General features: G+C 35.5%; 1 non-coding gene across 1 annotated transcript; it reads left to right on the top strand.

Moving 5' to 3' along the window:
- Positions 1-6,526: 6,526 nt before the first annotated feature.
- On the top strand, positions 6,527-6,633 carry LOC128281870 (small nucleolar RNA R71). Its single transcript, XR_008272152.1, has one exon. It is a non-coding gene; the product is annotated as a small nucleolar RNA R71 (small nucleolar RNA).
- The last annotated feature ends 10,651 nt before the right edge of the window (positions 6,634-17,284 follow it).

Raw genomic sequence — 17,284 nt, 5'->3', positions numbered from 1 at the left:
GAGGAATGTGTGTAATGAATATGACGGTGGAGATGGGGAAAGTTGTCGGCCTCTATAAATTCGTTTGTATAAAGTTCCAAGGTAACTCCAAATTCTAGGACACTCAATTGCTGCACTAGATCACCAAGACGAAATTGGACTGTGCCTGGGTCGTCATACTCTGCCATAATCATCTGCAGCTGAAAGGTCGAACAAAGTTCCAAAGTGAACTCCAAATATGTTTGCTCAATAATATCGAAGAACCGATCCCAAGGAGCGGTAGCGATGAGGGTCCAAACTGAGTTAGCCAGGTGGACTTGTTCTAATGTAGTCCAGTCGATGCATCGACTTACGCCAAAGGGTCGGGCACATAAAATTTGAAACAACTCCTCCTAAGGTCCCGGTGGAAATTGGAGGAAGGGGTGGCGTATCTCAGTGGTCGCAGTTGAGGATGTCGCTCCTTTCCATTTTTTAGAAGTGGGAACGACAATTTTCTTGCCACTTGTGTCTGTCATAATGTTAATGAGATAATAAAATAGTGTATCAATAAAAAAAATATTATCAAATAAAGGAAAATAATCTTACTTAAGAAATGACTCCTAAAACATAATATTCTAAATTGAAATATGCAACTTTATAAAGTGATTCTAAATAAAAAGTAGATAACTTAATAATTAAATAAGAAAGAATCAAAACGTAAAGACAAAGTAACCTATATGAAAGAAAATATTTCACAATAGTGACTAAGAAACGGACAGAACCCAATCATATTAGACAAAAAAAAAGTAAGAATAATAATATGAGCAAATTATATGTAAATGAATCATGCCAAATAATCATCAAGCAGTGTGTAATCAACAAATGAAAATGAACAATGGTAAGACAAAAGAATAATGAAGTAATAAGCATAAGACCTAACTATATGAAGTAATAATCAAAATAATAATTGTTAGGAGTAAAAAAAAAAGGAAAATCAGAAGAAGTGGACGGCGGTGGGGGACGGAGGCGTGCGGCGGTGCTTAGTAATCGGAGGGGAAGGAGAAATAGGAAGAAGAAATGAGGAAAGAAACAGAGAGGGAGAAAGAGGAAATAAGAGGCTGGTTGAAGAATGTGGAAAATTAGTGAGGAGTGAATAAGGAAAGGAGGTGGATGGGTGAATAGTGGGTTTTAATAGGAATAGGTGGAATAAGGGTTAGGGGGGAAAATAAAAGGGAGCCACAATCATGCAGGCCCTGTTTTAGACCACACAGTCGTGTCCCACGCCCGTATGGTGTGCTCCTAGCCCGTGTTTTTCATGAAATTTTAAGTCAGTATCACGCACGGCCTTTTAAATACGCCCGTGTCCCAAGGCCGTGTGGAGTGCACGGCCGCGTCGCACGGTCGTGTGCTCTTTCGTTTGCTTCTTTCACACCCGTGTTAGGTCCAACACGCCTGTGTCTTAAGTTGTTCTTATGGTCTGATAATTTAAGTCAGTGTCACACACGGCCTGTGGACACGCCAGTGTGTCTAGGCTGTGTGTCCCACACTGCTGAATCGCACGGTCATGTGCTGATTCATTCATTTCTCCCACGTTCATGTTAGGTTTAACACGCCCGTGTTTTGTAATTAGGATTGCCCAGGATTTTGGGCATGGCCGTGGCATCAGCCCGTTTTGTATTCTACCTTGTTGGAAGTTTCAGTATTTGTGCAAGTTCCCACACAGCCTCAGGTACGCCCATGTTCACGACCATGTGACTTACACGGTCACCTCGCACGGCCGTGGTGATTTAGCGCATGTCGTGCCTCTACTATTTTTTGGGGAATTAAAGTGTAGTTTCAACACGGTCTTGGACACGCCCGTTTCCCTTAGCTGTGTGGTGCACACGGCCATATCGCACGGCTGTGGCTATTTATCACAACCCGTGTGTCATCCTGTCTTGGGGAAAATGTTTGTCCTGTTTTAACACGACCATGGACATGACCGTGTCTCCAATCTGTGGTGAGCACACGGCCTAGGACACGCCAGTGTGTAGGCCGTGTTCGTCTAAAATACCTACAGTTAAATTATGATAAATAAAAAAAATAAAGTTATTTAGTGGGGTTAGTGCTCGGGTTGCCTCCCGAGGAACGTTTATTTAAATTCTAAGCTCGACTTTTACCTTGTGGGCTTATTTAGGCAAGCTCGCGGAGCTGTAGCTCCTCTCCCTTATCTTTAAAATCCTCACCTTCGTAAAGTTTAAAACGATATCCATTTACCTTGAAAATGCCGCAGGTTGGATTACTTACCTCTACTGTGCCATATTGAAAAACGGTTTGGACTACGAATGGACCTAACCGTCGTGATTTTAGCTTCCCAAGAAACAATTTGAGCCTTGAGTTGAATAGCAGGACAAGATTTCCAGCTTCAAATTGCTTGTGTTGCTTTAAACGAGCATCATGACAGGGCTTCGTGGCTTCCTTGTATAATCGTGAGTTCTCATATGCATTAGCTTGCCAGTCATCTAACTCGTTCAACTGCATCAATCTCTTCTCATTTGTAAGTTTTGGATCAAAGTTTAAGAATTTTATAGCCCAAAATGCTTTATGTTCTAGTTCAAATGGTAAATAACAACTTTACCCATAAACAAATTTGTAAGAAGATGTTCCTATGGGGGTCTTATAAGCGGTTCTATAGGCCCATAAAGCATCATCTACTTTCACTGCCCAATCCTTCTTATTTGACTCTACAGTTTTTTCTAAGATAAGTTTAAGCTCTCGGTTTGCGACTTCGACTTGTCTAATAGTTTGAGGATGATAGGGGGTAGCTGTTATGTGGTAAACTCTATATTTCTTAAGGGTTTTATCAAATTGAGCATTACAGAAATGAGTGTCCTTATCATTGATAATTGCTCTAGGTGTTCCAAATCGAGAGAAGAATTTCTTAAGGAACCTCACCACCATTCTAGCATCATTAGTAGGTAAAGCTTGGGCTTCCACCTATTTGGACATATAATCAACAGCTACTAAAATGAGCTAGGGAATGGACCCATGAAATCAATTCCCTATACATCAAATATTTCGCATGAAAGTACGTACGTTTGAGGTATTTCGTCATGTTTAGAGATATTACCTGTTCGTTGGCATTTATCACAAGAAGTAACATACCTGTTGGCATCTTTGAATAGTGTAGGCCAACAAAAACCTGATTTGAGCGTTTTATGTACGATCTTAGTCCCACTGTAATATCCTCCAGTCAATCCTGAGTGGCAATGTTCCAAGATCTTAATTGCTTTTGACTTCGTGACACATCTTCTAATTACTTGATCTGCACATATGCAGAAAAGAAAAGGATCTTCCCAAAAATAGTTTTTCACATCAGTGAAGAATCGTTTCTTTTGCTAATGTGTCAACCCTTTTGGTGTAACGTTAGCAGCGAAATAATTCACAATGTCTGCAAACCAAGGTGCCTCAGAGTCAGATATAGTAAATAGTTGTTCTTCAGGGAATGAGTCATTTATCTCATGTTCATCAAGCTCCTTGAGATGTGGGTTTTCTAATATAGATAGATGATCTACTGCAAGATTTTCTACTCCCTTCTTATCTTGAATTTCTAAATCGAATTCCTACAAGAACAGAATTCATCTTTTTAGTCGAGGTTTTGCATCTGTTTTAGTAAGGAGGTATCGAAGTACTGAATGGTCAGTGTAAACGACAACTTTAGATAATATTAAATATGGTCTAAATTTATCAAATGCAAAAACCACAGCCAGCAATTCTTTCTCAGTCATCGTATAATTTTCTTGTACGACTGTCAATGTCTTGCTAGCAGAATAGATCAGTTGAAAATGCTTGTCTTTTCGCTGTCCAAGAACCGCACCTACTGTAAAATCACTCGCATCACACATTAGTTCAAAGGTAAATTCCAATCAGGTGCTACTATAATTGGAGCATTAATTAATTTATCCTTAAGAGTATTAAATGCTTCTAAACATTCCTGCCTGAAATTGAAAGGCACATCTTTTTCTAATAAATTAGTTAAAGGCTTAGATATGTTAGAAAAATCTTTAATAAATCTTCTGTAAAATCCAGCATGACCTAAAAAGCTTCGAATAGCCTTAACTGAATTAGGGGGAGGTAATTTCTCAATAGTTTCAACTTTTGCATTGTCAACCTCGATCCCCTTACTAGAAATTTTGTGACCTAACACAATCCCTTCACGAACTATGAAATGGCATTTTTCCCAATTTAGCACAAGGTTCGTTTCCTTACATCTCATTAGAACTCATTTTAATTTTTTAAGGCAAAGATGGAAAGAGTTACCGAATACCGAGAAGTCATCCATAAATACCTCTATAATGTCTTCTATGAGTTCATCAAAAATGGCCAACATGTATCGCTGAAAAGTAGCAGAGGCATTACATAATCCAAAAGACATTCGTCGATAAGCAAATGTATCGTATGGACATGTAAATGTCATTTTCTCTTGGTCTTCAGGAGCTATTGGGATTGGAAGTAATCCAAGAGTCCATCTAGGAAGCAATAATACATATACCTAGATATCTTTCCAACATCTAATCAATGAATGGTAAGGGGAAATAATCCTTTCTTGTGGCATCGTTCAATTTCCTACAGTCAATGCAAACACTCTACCCCGTGACTGTTCTTGTTGGGATCAATTCGTTCTTCTCATTAGCCACAACAGTCATGCCTCCTTTCTTAGAGACAACCTACACAGGACTCACTCAAGAACTGTCAGAAATAGGATAAATAATTCTAGCATCTAGAAGTTTAATTACCTTAGCTTTTACGACTTCTTTCATGTTAGGATTCAGTCGTCTTTGAGCTTGAACGCAAGGTTTATATTCATCTTCCATTAAGATTTTATGTGTGTAGAAAGAAGGATTGATCCTTATTATGTCAGAAATCCAAGCTATAGCTCTTTTATGCTTCTTCAATAGTTGAAGTAATTCATCCTTTTCGATTGGCTGTAAATCTATCGCAGAATCATCGTCATTTACCTCCTCTCCTTGCGCAAGACACAGTTCTAACGTGTCCTTATGTTTAATTTCCTGTAAAGAATCTTGAGTAGTATGATCAATAGAATCAATAAAATAACAGGAGTCATCTTGTGCTCTAGAAAATTTCATGGCATCATAAATTTTAAAAATAATCTCTTCGTCACCAACCCTAAGCACAAGTTTAACGTCACACACATCAATAACAGCCCTAGCAATGGCTAGAAATAGACGACCTAAAATTAAAGGCACCTCAACTTCCTCATCCATGTCAAGCACAACAAAATCAACAGGGAATATGAATTTATCTACTTTTACGAGTACATTTTCAATAATTTCCCTAGGATATTTAACAGATATATCAGCTAGTTGAATACTCATCCTAATAGGTTTTGGCTCCCCAAGGCCAAGTTGCTTGAACATTTTGTAAATCATCAAATTAATGCTAGCACCTAAATCAGCTAGTGCCTTCTCAATATTTAAACTAACAATTAAGTAGGGAATAGTAAAACTTCCTGGATCTTTTAGTTTGGTTGGCAGTTTATTTTGGAGTATGGTCGAGCATTCCTCATTGAGTTCTACTGTAGACAACTCTTCAAACTTCCTCTTATTTGTTAGAAGCTCCTTCAAAAATTTTACATATGTAGGCATCTGCGAGATAACTTCAACAAAAGGTAAGTTAATATGTAGCTGTTTAAAAAGTTTAAGAAATTTACAGAATTGTACATCCATGCGGTCTTTCTTCAACTTTGCTGGATACAGGATTGGTGGTTTATATTCCCTCAGCACCGATTTTTCATTGTTCTCAGGTTTTACCTACTCATCTTCGTTTCTGTCAACTTCTTGTGGCAGTTTCATTTCAGATTCAGCTAACACTTCCCACTCCTTAGTGTAACTGCTTTAACATGCTCTTTTCGATTGGGTTTGGTGTTACTAGGTAGACTCCCTAGTGGTCTCTCTAAAATCATCTTAGCTAGCTGTCCTATTTGATTCTCGAGCCCTTGAATCGATGCTTGTTGATTTTTAAGTGTAGTTTCAGTATTCTGAAAATGAGTTTCCGCTACTAAAATAAACTTTGTCATCATCTCCTCAAGGTTCGGCTTTTAATCTTGTTGGTAAGTTTGTTGTTGGAAGCTTGGAGGGGGTGGTGGTCTCTGATTCCCTTGGCCTCCCCATGAGAAATTTGGGTGGTTCCTCCAACCTGCATTATAAGTGTTACTGTAAGGATTATTTTGAGGTCAAATATTATTACCCATATAATTCATTTGCCCATTCTCTATGTTGGGGCCGTAGGGTGGGTATTTTGAATTGCTCATTCCACCTCCACTTGCATCGTACTGCATTACTGGATGTACCTGCGTAGAACCAAATAAAACATCAATATTTTTATTCAAGAGTTCTACCTGATTTGAAAGCATAGTAACTGATAATTGTTTAATGACATCTCTTTTATGAACTCATAAGCCTCTTTGGGCGTCTTATTATTGATGGTTCCGCCGATAGCTGCGTCGATCATTTGTTTAGTTGAGGGATTCAAACCGTTGTGGAAAGTTTGAACCTGAAGCCAAAGAGGTAACCCATGGTGAGGGCACCTTCTCAATAAGTCTTTGTATCTTTCCCATGTATCATAAAGTGTTTCTAAATCCTTCTGCACGAAAGAAGAGATATCATTCCTTAAATTTGTCGTTTTAGTCGGCGAAAAATATTTCGATCATTTGTTCTCAAGTAGTGATTAACCCTCGTGGTAACAAGTTCAACCACTATTTATCCTTATTTCGTAATGAAAAGGGAACTAACCGAAGGCAAATGGCATCGTCAGAAATGCCATTGATCTTAAAGGTGTCGCAGAATTCCAGAAAATTCGCTAAATGAGTGTTTGGATCCTTGTCCTGCAAACCATCAAACTGAACAAACTGTTCTATCATTTGAATCATGTTAGGTTTCAGTTCAAAATTATTTGCAGCAACAGCAGGTCTAACTATACTCGATTCAGTTCCTGTTAAATTAGGCTTAGCATAGTCGTACATAATACGATTAGCAGGATCCTGATTCACTGGATTTGTCGCAACCATAGGAGGCAGTGGATTATTTTGATTTTCAGCCATCTCCTCTGTATTAGTGGTGTCGTCCTCGTACTTTTCCTCTATATATCGTAAACTTCACCTTATTTCTTTATGATTTCTACGAGCTATGCATTCAATTTAGCTGTCAAAAAGTAGACGTCCTGACGAGTTTCTTCTAGACATAAACTATAAAAACCTGCCAGAAGTAAATAAAAGAAAAATTAGTAATTAAAATAAAAACAAAATTAAATTGCAATAAAAATAAAAATGGCTAAAGTAATAAAAATTGAGTGTTCCTAGTATCTTACTCCCAGGCAACAGCGCCAAAAACTTGATGGTCACTAAACTAACTAAAAATTTGACTAAGGCAAGCGCACCTATCGAATAGTAATATAGTTATGGTGAGACTAGAAATATTGTATCCAGAAAGACTAAAAGTACTAGTAATTACTATCTCTTTATTATCTAGCCTAAGAATTAAGGGATGTTTTAAACTAAGACTAATTATTTAATTGACTAAGATTACGACAGAGATAAAATTTGGAAAATACTATTGAAAAACCGATGGAAAAGATAATACCCAAGGAAGAATCCACCTAGACTTCACTTATTACATCAGAATTAGACGATTTATTCACCTGACTTAATCCGTAGAATCCCTAATTTATGTTAATATCTCTCTCGAGACTAAAAACTACTGACTCTAGGTTGATTAATTGAAATCTCTTTTTAATTAAAACCCCTATTGTTGCATTAATTCGATCTATCGACTCCCTTATTAGATTTGACTCTAATCCGGCAGATTTACGTCATCCTATCTTTAGGATTGCATGCAAATCCGCTTAATTATGAAAGATCTACTCTTAAACAGGGACTTTTGTTCCACTGAATAAGCACATCAGACTTGAATTAATATCCTGAAATTTTAAAGCAAGAATGAAGAACACATAATTAAGAATAAGAACAAGTATTTATCATATAATTCAAATAGTAATAAGATCTGTCTTAGGTTTCAACTCCCTCAGGAATTTAAGGAGTTTAGTTCATAATGATAGGGGAAAACATCTCAAAATTGGGAAAACAACAAAACATGAAGAACCCCAAAGAACTTCTAAGGAAATTGAATGGAGATCTTCAGTCTTGAAGTAGATCCTGCTTTTGAACTGATTCCAATGGTTGTCTTCGAGTATTTTTCTACTTATACTCTGCGTCCCCCTTTTATCCTCTTCTAGGGTGTTTATATAGACTTTGGAATGCTTCAAAACCTTAAAAATTAGCCTTTTCTGAGTAGAATTAAACTTGGGCTCGACAGGGATACGACCGTGTGCCATGCCCATGTGAAGGTGCTCAAGCCGTGTGTAATTCTGAGTTGGTTTTTAGTCGACACGACCATGCCACACGGGCGTGTGGCCTTCCCGTATGTCTCACACGGACGTGTGGTTTACCTGTGTGAAAATGCCTAGGCCGTGTGAAATACTGAGATAAGCCCATTTTATCTATTTTTGGCTCGTTTCTTGCTCTTTTCACCTTCATATGCTCACCTAAGTATAAAACATGATTTTAAAGGATTAGTAGCATCAAATTCACTAAATCTTATGATAATTCATCCAAAAATATGTCAAGCATGGGGTAAAAATATGTATATATTATGGTTTATCAGCCTCGTACCCTGTTCCAATGACGGATACGGGTAGGGGGTGTTACAATTTCAAATTTAATTTCAAAATTTCTACTACTTTAACATGAATTTCAATTTAATCCTCGAAACCAGTACTAACATAATTTATAAAAAATCCTTCCAACATTAAACCAAATTTTCCTAGAGTCCCTATAGGACTTCCTATTACTTAATTAAACCTCTAATTTCAAACTTAATTATAATTTAGTCCCTAATGCACAATTTCATGAATTAGCTTGACAAAGTAGTCTCATTTAACTTCCAACCTTAAAATCTATAAAAACAACACCAAAAACTTAATTTTTTCTATGATGGCAACTTTCATAATTTCAACTATTCTAAAAATTCCAATATGGGCAAGTTAGCTTATAATCTTAAGGTTCCAAAAACATAAAATTTATGCAAAAAGGACCAAATTTTACTAACCAATTTGAGCTTCAAAGGTTAAATATTAATGGTCGAATATGCTTCTTCTCCTTCTCAAGTTCGGTATGCAAAGACAATGAAACTTAAATTTTGTTTTTCTTTCTATTTCCCACTAAGCTATTTATTTCATATATTTTATTATCATATTTATTTTAATATAATTTACTAACTTAAATGTTATAATATAATTAACATATAATATATATGATACCCCATAATCGCTCTACTATCAAACCTATATAATGATGGTCTATTTATTTAATAAGTCCCTTAATTTAATCCCACCTTATAATTTAATATTAATTACTACTTTTATCACTTATTACGTTTAGTCTCTGTACTTAAATTAAAAGCCTTCCATAAAACTACCTTACTGAATTCCAATTCACTTTCAAGATAACTTCGTAATTATTCACTAACAATATGTACAAATCTGGTTTATAGAAACGAGGTCTCGAAATTACACTTTTTAACACCATTGACTTTTGGGTCATTACACAAATGCTTGACCTCTAAGCAATGCAATAACCAACCATCAAACCTATTTAAAATGTGCCTAAAAGAGTAAAAGCATATCAATTGACATTCAACCTATGTGCCTAAACAATATGCCCTCATTGGCACCACAATTCAAACATAACATCAATCATACAACTCAAGACATAATCAAATTGGTAATATTATTCAAAAATTTAACCAAATTCCAAATACCTTATGTCAAAATCATCCATTCATATCTAGTTTCCAAAGGCTAATATAACCAAACCAAAGTTTCATAAGTTACCAAAACATTCATATACATATTTACATCTCAATTGGCCAAAACATCATCAAGACGCCTATTAAATTTAACATATCAAAGCCTTATTTACATGCCACTTGTAACCGGACCAAAATGAACAAAAAGACTATCGAAGTGTTGGTGAATAGTGTGATCTCTAAAACTGATCCAATCGACGACGCAGATTTGAAAATCTATAAGAATAAAAACCAAAAGAGGTAAGCTTATATAAAGCTTAGTAAGTTCATATAATCAAACATATCATACCTTTCAATTTAATTATAAATCATAGACAAATATGACACTAACTATTCCTTTATTAAACTTCATCATAATACCTGATAAACAACTGTCAAAGGATGTCGTAGCGTCTTTCAACTATGCTCATAATCCTATTTACAATTATGCCAAGATGTCTTTAAACCATGGTCTTCCTCACTTCCATCTTGATGCCATAACATCTTTCAGCTATGGTATTACCTGTTTTCATCATGTTGCCATAACATCTTTCATCTATGGTCTTACTTGTTTTCATCATGATGTCATAGCATCTTTCGGCTATGGTTTTACTCATTTCTGTTATGTAACATGTATGTATATATATACACAAACACATTAGTAATTGAATTCAAATCAATAAAAATATTATAAAAAATCTAATACGAATTTACCAACACACGATAGCTAACGACACGCGACGAGGATTACTCGACAACTTTTCCTTTCCCCCATTTATCAATAGATTGGTCCATTTCTTGATCATGCATTAACCAGAGCTTGGACGAACCTAAAGGAGCTTAAAAATGGTGATATTTAGTTGCCTATAACTAAATGAATAAGATGAACATGATTTTCTTATTTTAGTTTATACTTATTAATTTATTTACCATTTTACCCTTTAAAATTAAATGGAATTTCAAAACATACCTTACCTAAATCGTCTACTATAAACATTTATGGCTTAATTGCTATTTAAAACCCTTAATTCATGTTGTTATATCCATTTAACACATATAAATTAATAATGGCTTACTTTTACAACTTTTACGATATAGTCTTTTGTGAAAAAAATAAAATAAAATAAAATAAAATAAAGAAAAAATAAAATAACTCAAATTTTACGTGGAAACCCTTTCGGGGAAAAAACAACGGGCAGAGGAGAAGAAAATTCACTATGTCGAAAATTTGAATCAATACAAAAGGAATAGACTATGTCTATTTATAGGCTTGTAAAGCCATATTCTAGTAGGATTGAAACACCTTATCCTAATCAATATAAAATAGATGGAGTTTAATAAGGTTTAAAAAACCTTATTCTAAAATAAAATAAAAGAAGTCTAGTTCTATATGGATTTTACTTTTATTTTATTTTCCATCGTATTTTATTTAAATAAGAATTTGGGTCACTTAATTCTAAAAATCTCCACCTTGACACAAATTCTCAATGAACAAGTTCTTCATCGCGAACTTTCAATAAACAAGTTCTTCACCTTTTCCATAAAACCCCTTAAGGGTTTAACTTCAACAATGAACACCAACCAAGTCTAAGCAATGCTCAAACTTGGTTATAGGAAGTGCCTTAGTCATCATATCTGTAGGATTTTCATGAGTACTAATTTTGCTCACAACAATATCACCACGAGCAATAATATCACGAACAAAATGATACCGAACATCAATGTGTTTTGTTCTCTCATGAAACATTTGATCTTTTGTAAGAAAGATGGCAACTGACCGTCACAAAATATCGTGGCTGATTTGAAGGTCTTCATTAAGTTCACTAAAGAGTCCTTCAACCAAATAGCTTCTTTACAAGCCTCAGTAATCACCATGTACTCCACCGATTGGTAGACAAAGCGATCGTAGTTTGCAAAGTGGCTTTCAACCGATTGTACAACCTCCGATTGTAAAAACATAACTCGTGAGAGATCTTCTTCTATCAAGGTCTCCAAGAAAATCAGCATCAACATACCCAATGACTCCATCTCTAGTTCTTCCAAACTGTAACCAAACATCAGTAGTACCTCGTAAGTATCTTAAAATCCACTGAACTGTTTTCCAGTGTTCTTTACCAGGATTCGCCATGTATCTGCTAACTGTACTAACTGCATATGATAAATCTGGACGTGAATAAACCATAGCATACATGAGAGATCCTACTGCACTAGAGTATGGAACATGTGACATGTACTCAATCTCATCATCTGATTGTGGAGACAAAGTCGATGAAAGTCCGAAATGAGTGCTAAAAGAGTACTAACGGGCTTAGCACTCTGCATATTGAACCTGCAAAGAACTTTCTCAATGTACCCTTCCAATTAGGTACAATTTACTTGATTTTCTATCTCTAAGAATCTCCATACCAAGTATCTTCTTTGCTGGTCCTAAATCTTTCATCTCAAATTCTTCACTTAGTTGGGCTTTGACCTTTCTTATCTCTACTTTATCTTTTGTTGCTATCAACATGTCATCAACATAAAGAAGTAGATACACAAAAGAACCATCACTGTTTTTCTTAAAGTAGACACAACTGTCAAAACTACTTCTTTTGAAATCATGAGAAGTCATAAAGGAATCAAACTTCTTGTACCACTGTCTTGGTGACTGTTTCAAACCGTAAATGGACTTTTTCAGCAAGCAAACATAGTCCTCTTTTTTCGAGACTGTAAAACCCTCTGGTTGTTGCATGTAAATATCCTCCTTAAGTTCTCCATGCAGAATTGCAGTTTTTACATCTAACTGCTCAAGCTCCAAATCATGTATGGCCACAATACCAAGCAAAGCTCGAATCGAACTATGCTTAACAACTGGGGAGAACACATCTGTGAAGTCCACTCCTAGAATTTGACTGTAACCCTTTGCAACAAGCCTTGCTTTATATCTGGGTTCTTCAACTCCTAAAGTCCCTTCTTTCTTTTTAAACACCCATTTACAACGAACAACCTTTTTACCTTTAGAAAGTTTTACAAGATCCCATGTTCTATTTTTGTGGAGTGATTCCATCTCCTCTTGCATAGCAAACATCCACTTTTCTGAGTCTTTAAAGCTAATCGCCTCAGAATAATTAAATGGCTCTTGATTCGCATCTATATCTTCAGCCACATTTAAAGCATAAGCAACTAGATCAGCCTCGGCATACTTCTTTGGAGGTTTAATTTCTCTTCTTGTTCTGTTTTTGGTGATAGAGTATTGCGGTGAAGAAGCAACTCTATTCTCAATTTTTGTACTAGCTTGAGGAGTTGATTCTGTATTAATCTGATGCTCCACCTGCTTTTGGTTTTCTTTATTGGAAAAGCCTTTAAGAGATAAGTTAGGTAGCATAGCAGTTTGATCAAAAACAACATCTCTGCTAATCACAACTTTTCTATTTTCAGGACACCATAACTTATAGCCTTTTACACCAGCTTTATAACCAAGAAAAACACATTTAATAGATCTCGGTTCCAATTTTCCATTATCAACATGAGCATACGCAGGACACCCAAAAATCTTTAAATCAGAATAATTAGCAGGATTACCAGACCATACCTCTTGTGGAGTCTTTTTCTCAATGGCAACGGATGGAGATCGGTTGATTAAAAAACATGCAGTAGAGGCTGCTTCTGCCCAAAATGACTTCGGTAAGTTGGCATTTGAAAACATACATCGAACTTTCTCCATGATCGTTCTATTCATTCGTTCTGCAACGTCGTTTTGCTGTGTAGTATGATGAACTGTCAAGTGTCTCATGATCCCTTCTGACTTGCACAATCTATTAAACTCATCGAGCGTAACTCTAAGCCATTGTCTGCGGAGGTATTTTATCTGCTTTTCCCATCTGCTTTTCAATCATAATTTTCAAGACTTAAATGCGTAAAACACATCGCTTTTCGCTTGTGAAGAACGCCCAAACTTTTCTGGAAAAATCATCAATAAAGGTTAGCATATAATTAGCTCCACCTCTCAAAGGCACTCTGGATGGCCCCCACAGATCAGAATGAATATACTCCAATGTTTCCTTCGTGTTATGGATTCCTCTAGTGAATCGAACTCTCTTTTGCTTCCCAAAACACAAGGCTCACGAAATTCGGTTTGTAAATTCCTTGCCCATCAAGAAGTCCTCTTTTGCTCAATTCAGCCATGCCATTCTCACTCATATGCCCTAGGCGCATATGCCAAAGTTTAGTAATATCATCATCTGACAAGGAAGAGGAAACGGCAGTTGCATCACTAGTAACAGTAGAACCCTGCAAAACATATAACTTGGCAATTTTTCTCTGCCCTTTCATCACAACAAGGGACCCTTTGAAAATCTTTAAAACCCCACTTTCAGCTGTGTATCTGTACCCTTTTGAATCAAGAGTACTTAACGAAAATTAAATTTCTTTTCAACTTTGGAACATGCCGTACGTTGCTAAGTGTTCTGACAACTCCATCAAACATCTTAACTTTAATTGTTCCAATACCTGCAATTTTACACGAAGTATTATTTCCCATCAAAACAACACCTTCAGACATTGTTTCGTAAGTTGTAAACCAATCCCGATTGGGACTCATGTGGAAGGTGCAACCTAAATCAAGTATCCACTCCTCACTTACTTTAGAATCATTGACAGAAGCGACTAGAAGTTCACCATCGCTGTAGTCTTCTACAACATCAGCTTCACCGAATTTTACGGTTATTTTCCTTTGATTCATGACCTCTCTTTTAATCTTATTTTGTAGCTTATAACACTCAGATTTAATGTGCCCTTTCTTCTTGCAGAAGTTACAAGTTTTACTTCTATTTGAAGACTTCGATCTACCCTTAGATTTACCACGAGGATTCCGTTCCTATGTCCTACCACGATCATTATCAGCATTCCGATCTTGTCTCCCACGAACAATGAGACCCTCTCCCTGAGAGTCGGGTTTAACCACAAGATGTTTCATCTTATCATACGAGGTTAAAGAATCATAAACCTCATCAACTGTGAGAGACTCGCGGCTATATAAAATCGTGTCTCTAAAGGTTGAATAAGACGGGGGCAACGAACAAAGTAAAATCAACCCTAAATCTTCCTTATCATACTGAACCTCCATGGCCTCCATGTTTGAGAGAATTTCTTTAAACACTGTTAAGTGTTCATGTACAAACGCACCTTCCTCTAAACGATGAGTATAAAGACGCTGCTTCATATGCAACTTGCTTGTTAGAGTTTTCGACATACATATTTGTTCTAGCCTCTTCCATAATGCAGCGGCAGTCTTCTCTTTCATTACATATTGCAAAATTTCGTTAGACAAATGCAGATGTAATTGTGTTAACGCCTTTCGATCCTTACGCTTCTTCTCTTCATTTGTTAATATCGAATGCATCTTATCTATCCCTAGCAGGGCATCCTCCAGATCCATCTGCGCAAGAACTGCTTGCATCTTAATCTGCCACAATGCAAATCTGGTGTTGCGATCCAACAGCGGAATTTCATACTTCAAAGATGCCATTACTGTGATTGAGATGAACAACCCGGTAGCTCCGATACCAATTTGTGAATAAAATAAAATAAAATAAAATAAAATAAAGAAAAAAATAAAATAACACAAATTTTACGTGGAAACCCTTTCGGGGAAAAAACCACGGGCAGAGGAGAAGAAAATTTACTATGTTGAAAATTTGAATCAATACAAGAGGAATAGACTATGTCTATTTATAGGCTTGTAAAGCCATATTCTAGTAGGATTGAAACACCTTATCCTAATCAATATAAAATAGATGGAGTTTAATAAGGTTTAAAAAACCTTATTCTAAAATAAAATAAAAGAAGTCTAGTTCTATATGGATTTTACTTTTATTTTATTTTCCATCATATTTTATTTAAATAAGAATTTGGGTCACTTAATTCTAACATCTTTTTTACTTATTCACCATCAAATCACTAAAATTTCCGGACCAAACTTTGATATACCTATATAATCACTCCCTAAATATTTTATAAAATATTTATGAGCCCGGTTTACAAAAATAAGGTTCTAATACCTCATTGTTCAAAATTGCTTGACTTAGGGACAAATCACTTATACTTAATTATTCATTTAATTAACAAAAATTATCATATCAAAATTTTGATATAATACTATATTTGACTCATAAATATTAAATGCTAATATTTACAGACTCATTAGTTAGATTTGTGGCCTCGAAACCACTATTTTTGACATCACTAAAAAATGGTTTGTTACAATGATACATTATATTGTTGTTTTGGTTTAGTTTAAAGTGTTTTGGGTTGCTTTGCTACAATGTCACAACATTGTCCCTTGTAATTTTGCAACATTCAATATTCAGAGAGCAACGTCATGACATAATCCTTTGCAAGATCACGACTATGAGCTACAATGTCATGACATCATCCCTTGTAGTATTATAAAATTGGGTATGTAGACAGTGACATCGTGATATTATTAAACGTCACAACATCATGCACCGCATTGTCTCTCATTGTACTATTTTGGCTTGTTTTGAAAGTTTGGTGGCTTGAAATTGACCTCGAACACCTTTAATCACCAACAAAATGATTCTTCATAATTTTAAATTAGTCTATGTTAATAGATACAGATAGAAGAAAGAAAAATAAGAGAATAATAAACTGATGAAAAGTTATATGTATTTCACCTCTAGAGTTAACCTATTTATATACAAGTCTATATAATGTAAATAATGAAAGAGAATAAAATAAAATCATAACGTTAAGACCTAATCCTTTAGAATCTATAACATTCCCCCTCAAGTTGGAGCATAGATATTGATTATGCACAACTTGTTACATAAATAGTCAACTTGATTCCCATTTAGTGCATTTATAAACAAATCAACAAGTTATTCTTCTCTCTTCACTTAACCAATAAAGATTGAATTATCTAGCATTTTCTCTCAAATAAAGTGACAATCAACCTCAATGTGTTTGGTTCTTTCATGATAAACTATATTTGAGGTGATATGAATAACTGTTTGGTTATCGCACAAGAGCTTTACTAGTAACAAATACTCCAACCCAATTTCAGTTAATTGATGTCGTATTAACATAATTTCACACATGGACTATACAATAGCCCCATTTTATGATTATGCATTAGATCAAGATACAATATTCTGCTTCTTCCTCCTCCATGGCACTAAGTTTCCACTAATGAAAACACAGTATCCAGTAGTAAACCTCTTATTTATATTAGATCCAACCCAATCAACATATGCACAACACTTAATACGGGTATGCCCATGATTCTTGTATAATATGCCCCATCTAGGACCTTCTTTCAAGTAATATAATATCTGCTCTGAGGTTGTCTAATGTTTTGCTGTGGGTGTAGACATAAGTTGGCTAACAACACTCACAACAAATGCAATATACAGACGAGTTTCAATGAG

Source organism: Gossypium arboreum, chromosome 1 (genome assembly GCF_025698485.1).
Source record: "Gossypium arboreum isolate Shixiya-1 chromosome 1, ASM2569848v2, whole genome shotgun sequence".
Classification (NCBI taxonomy): domain Eukaryota; kingdom Viridiplantae; phylum Streptophyta; class Magnoliopsida; order Malvales; family Malvaceae; genus Gossypium; species Gossypium arboreum.
This window is presented reverse-complemented; position numbering and strand designations above follow the sequence as displayed.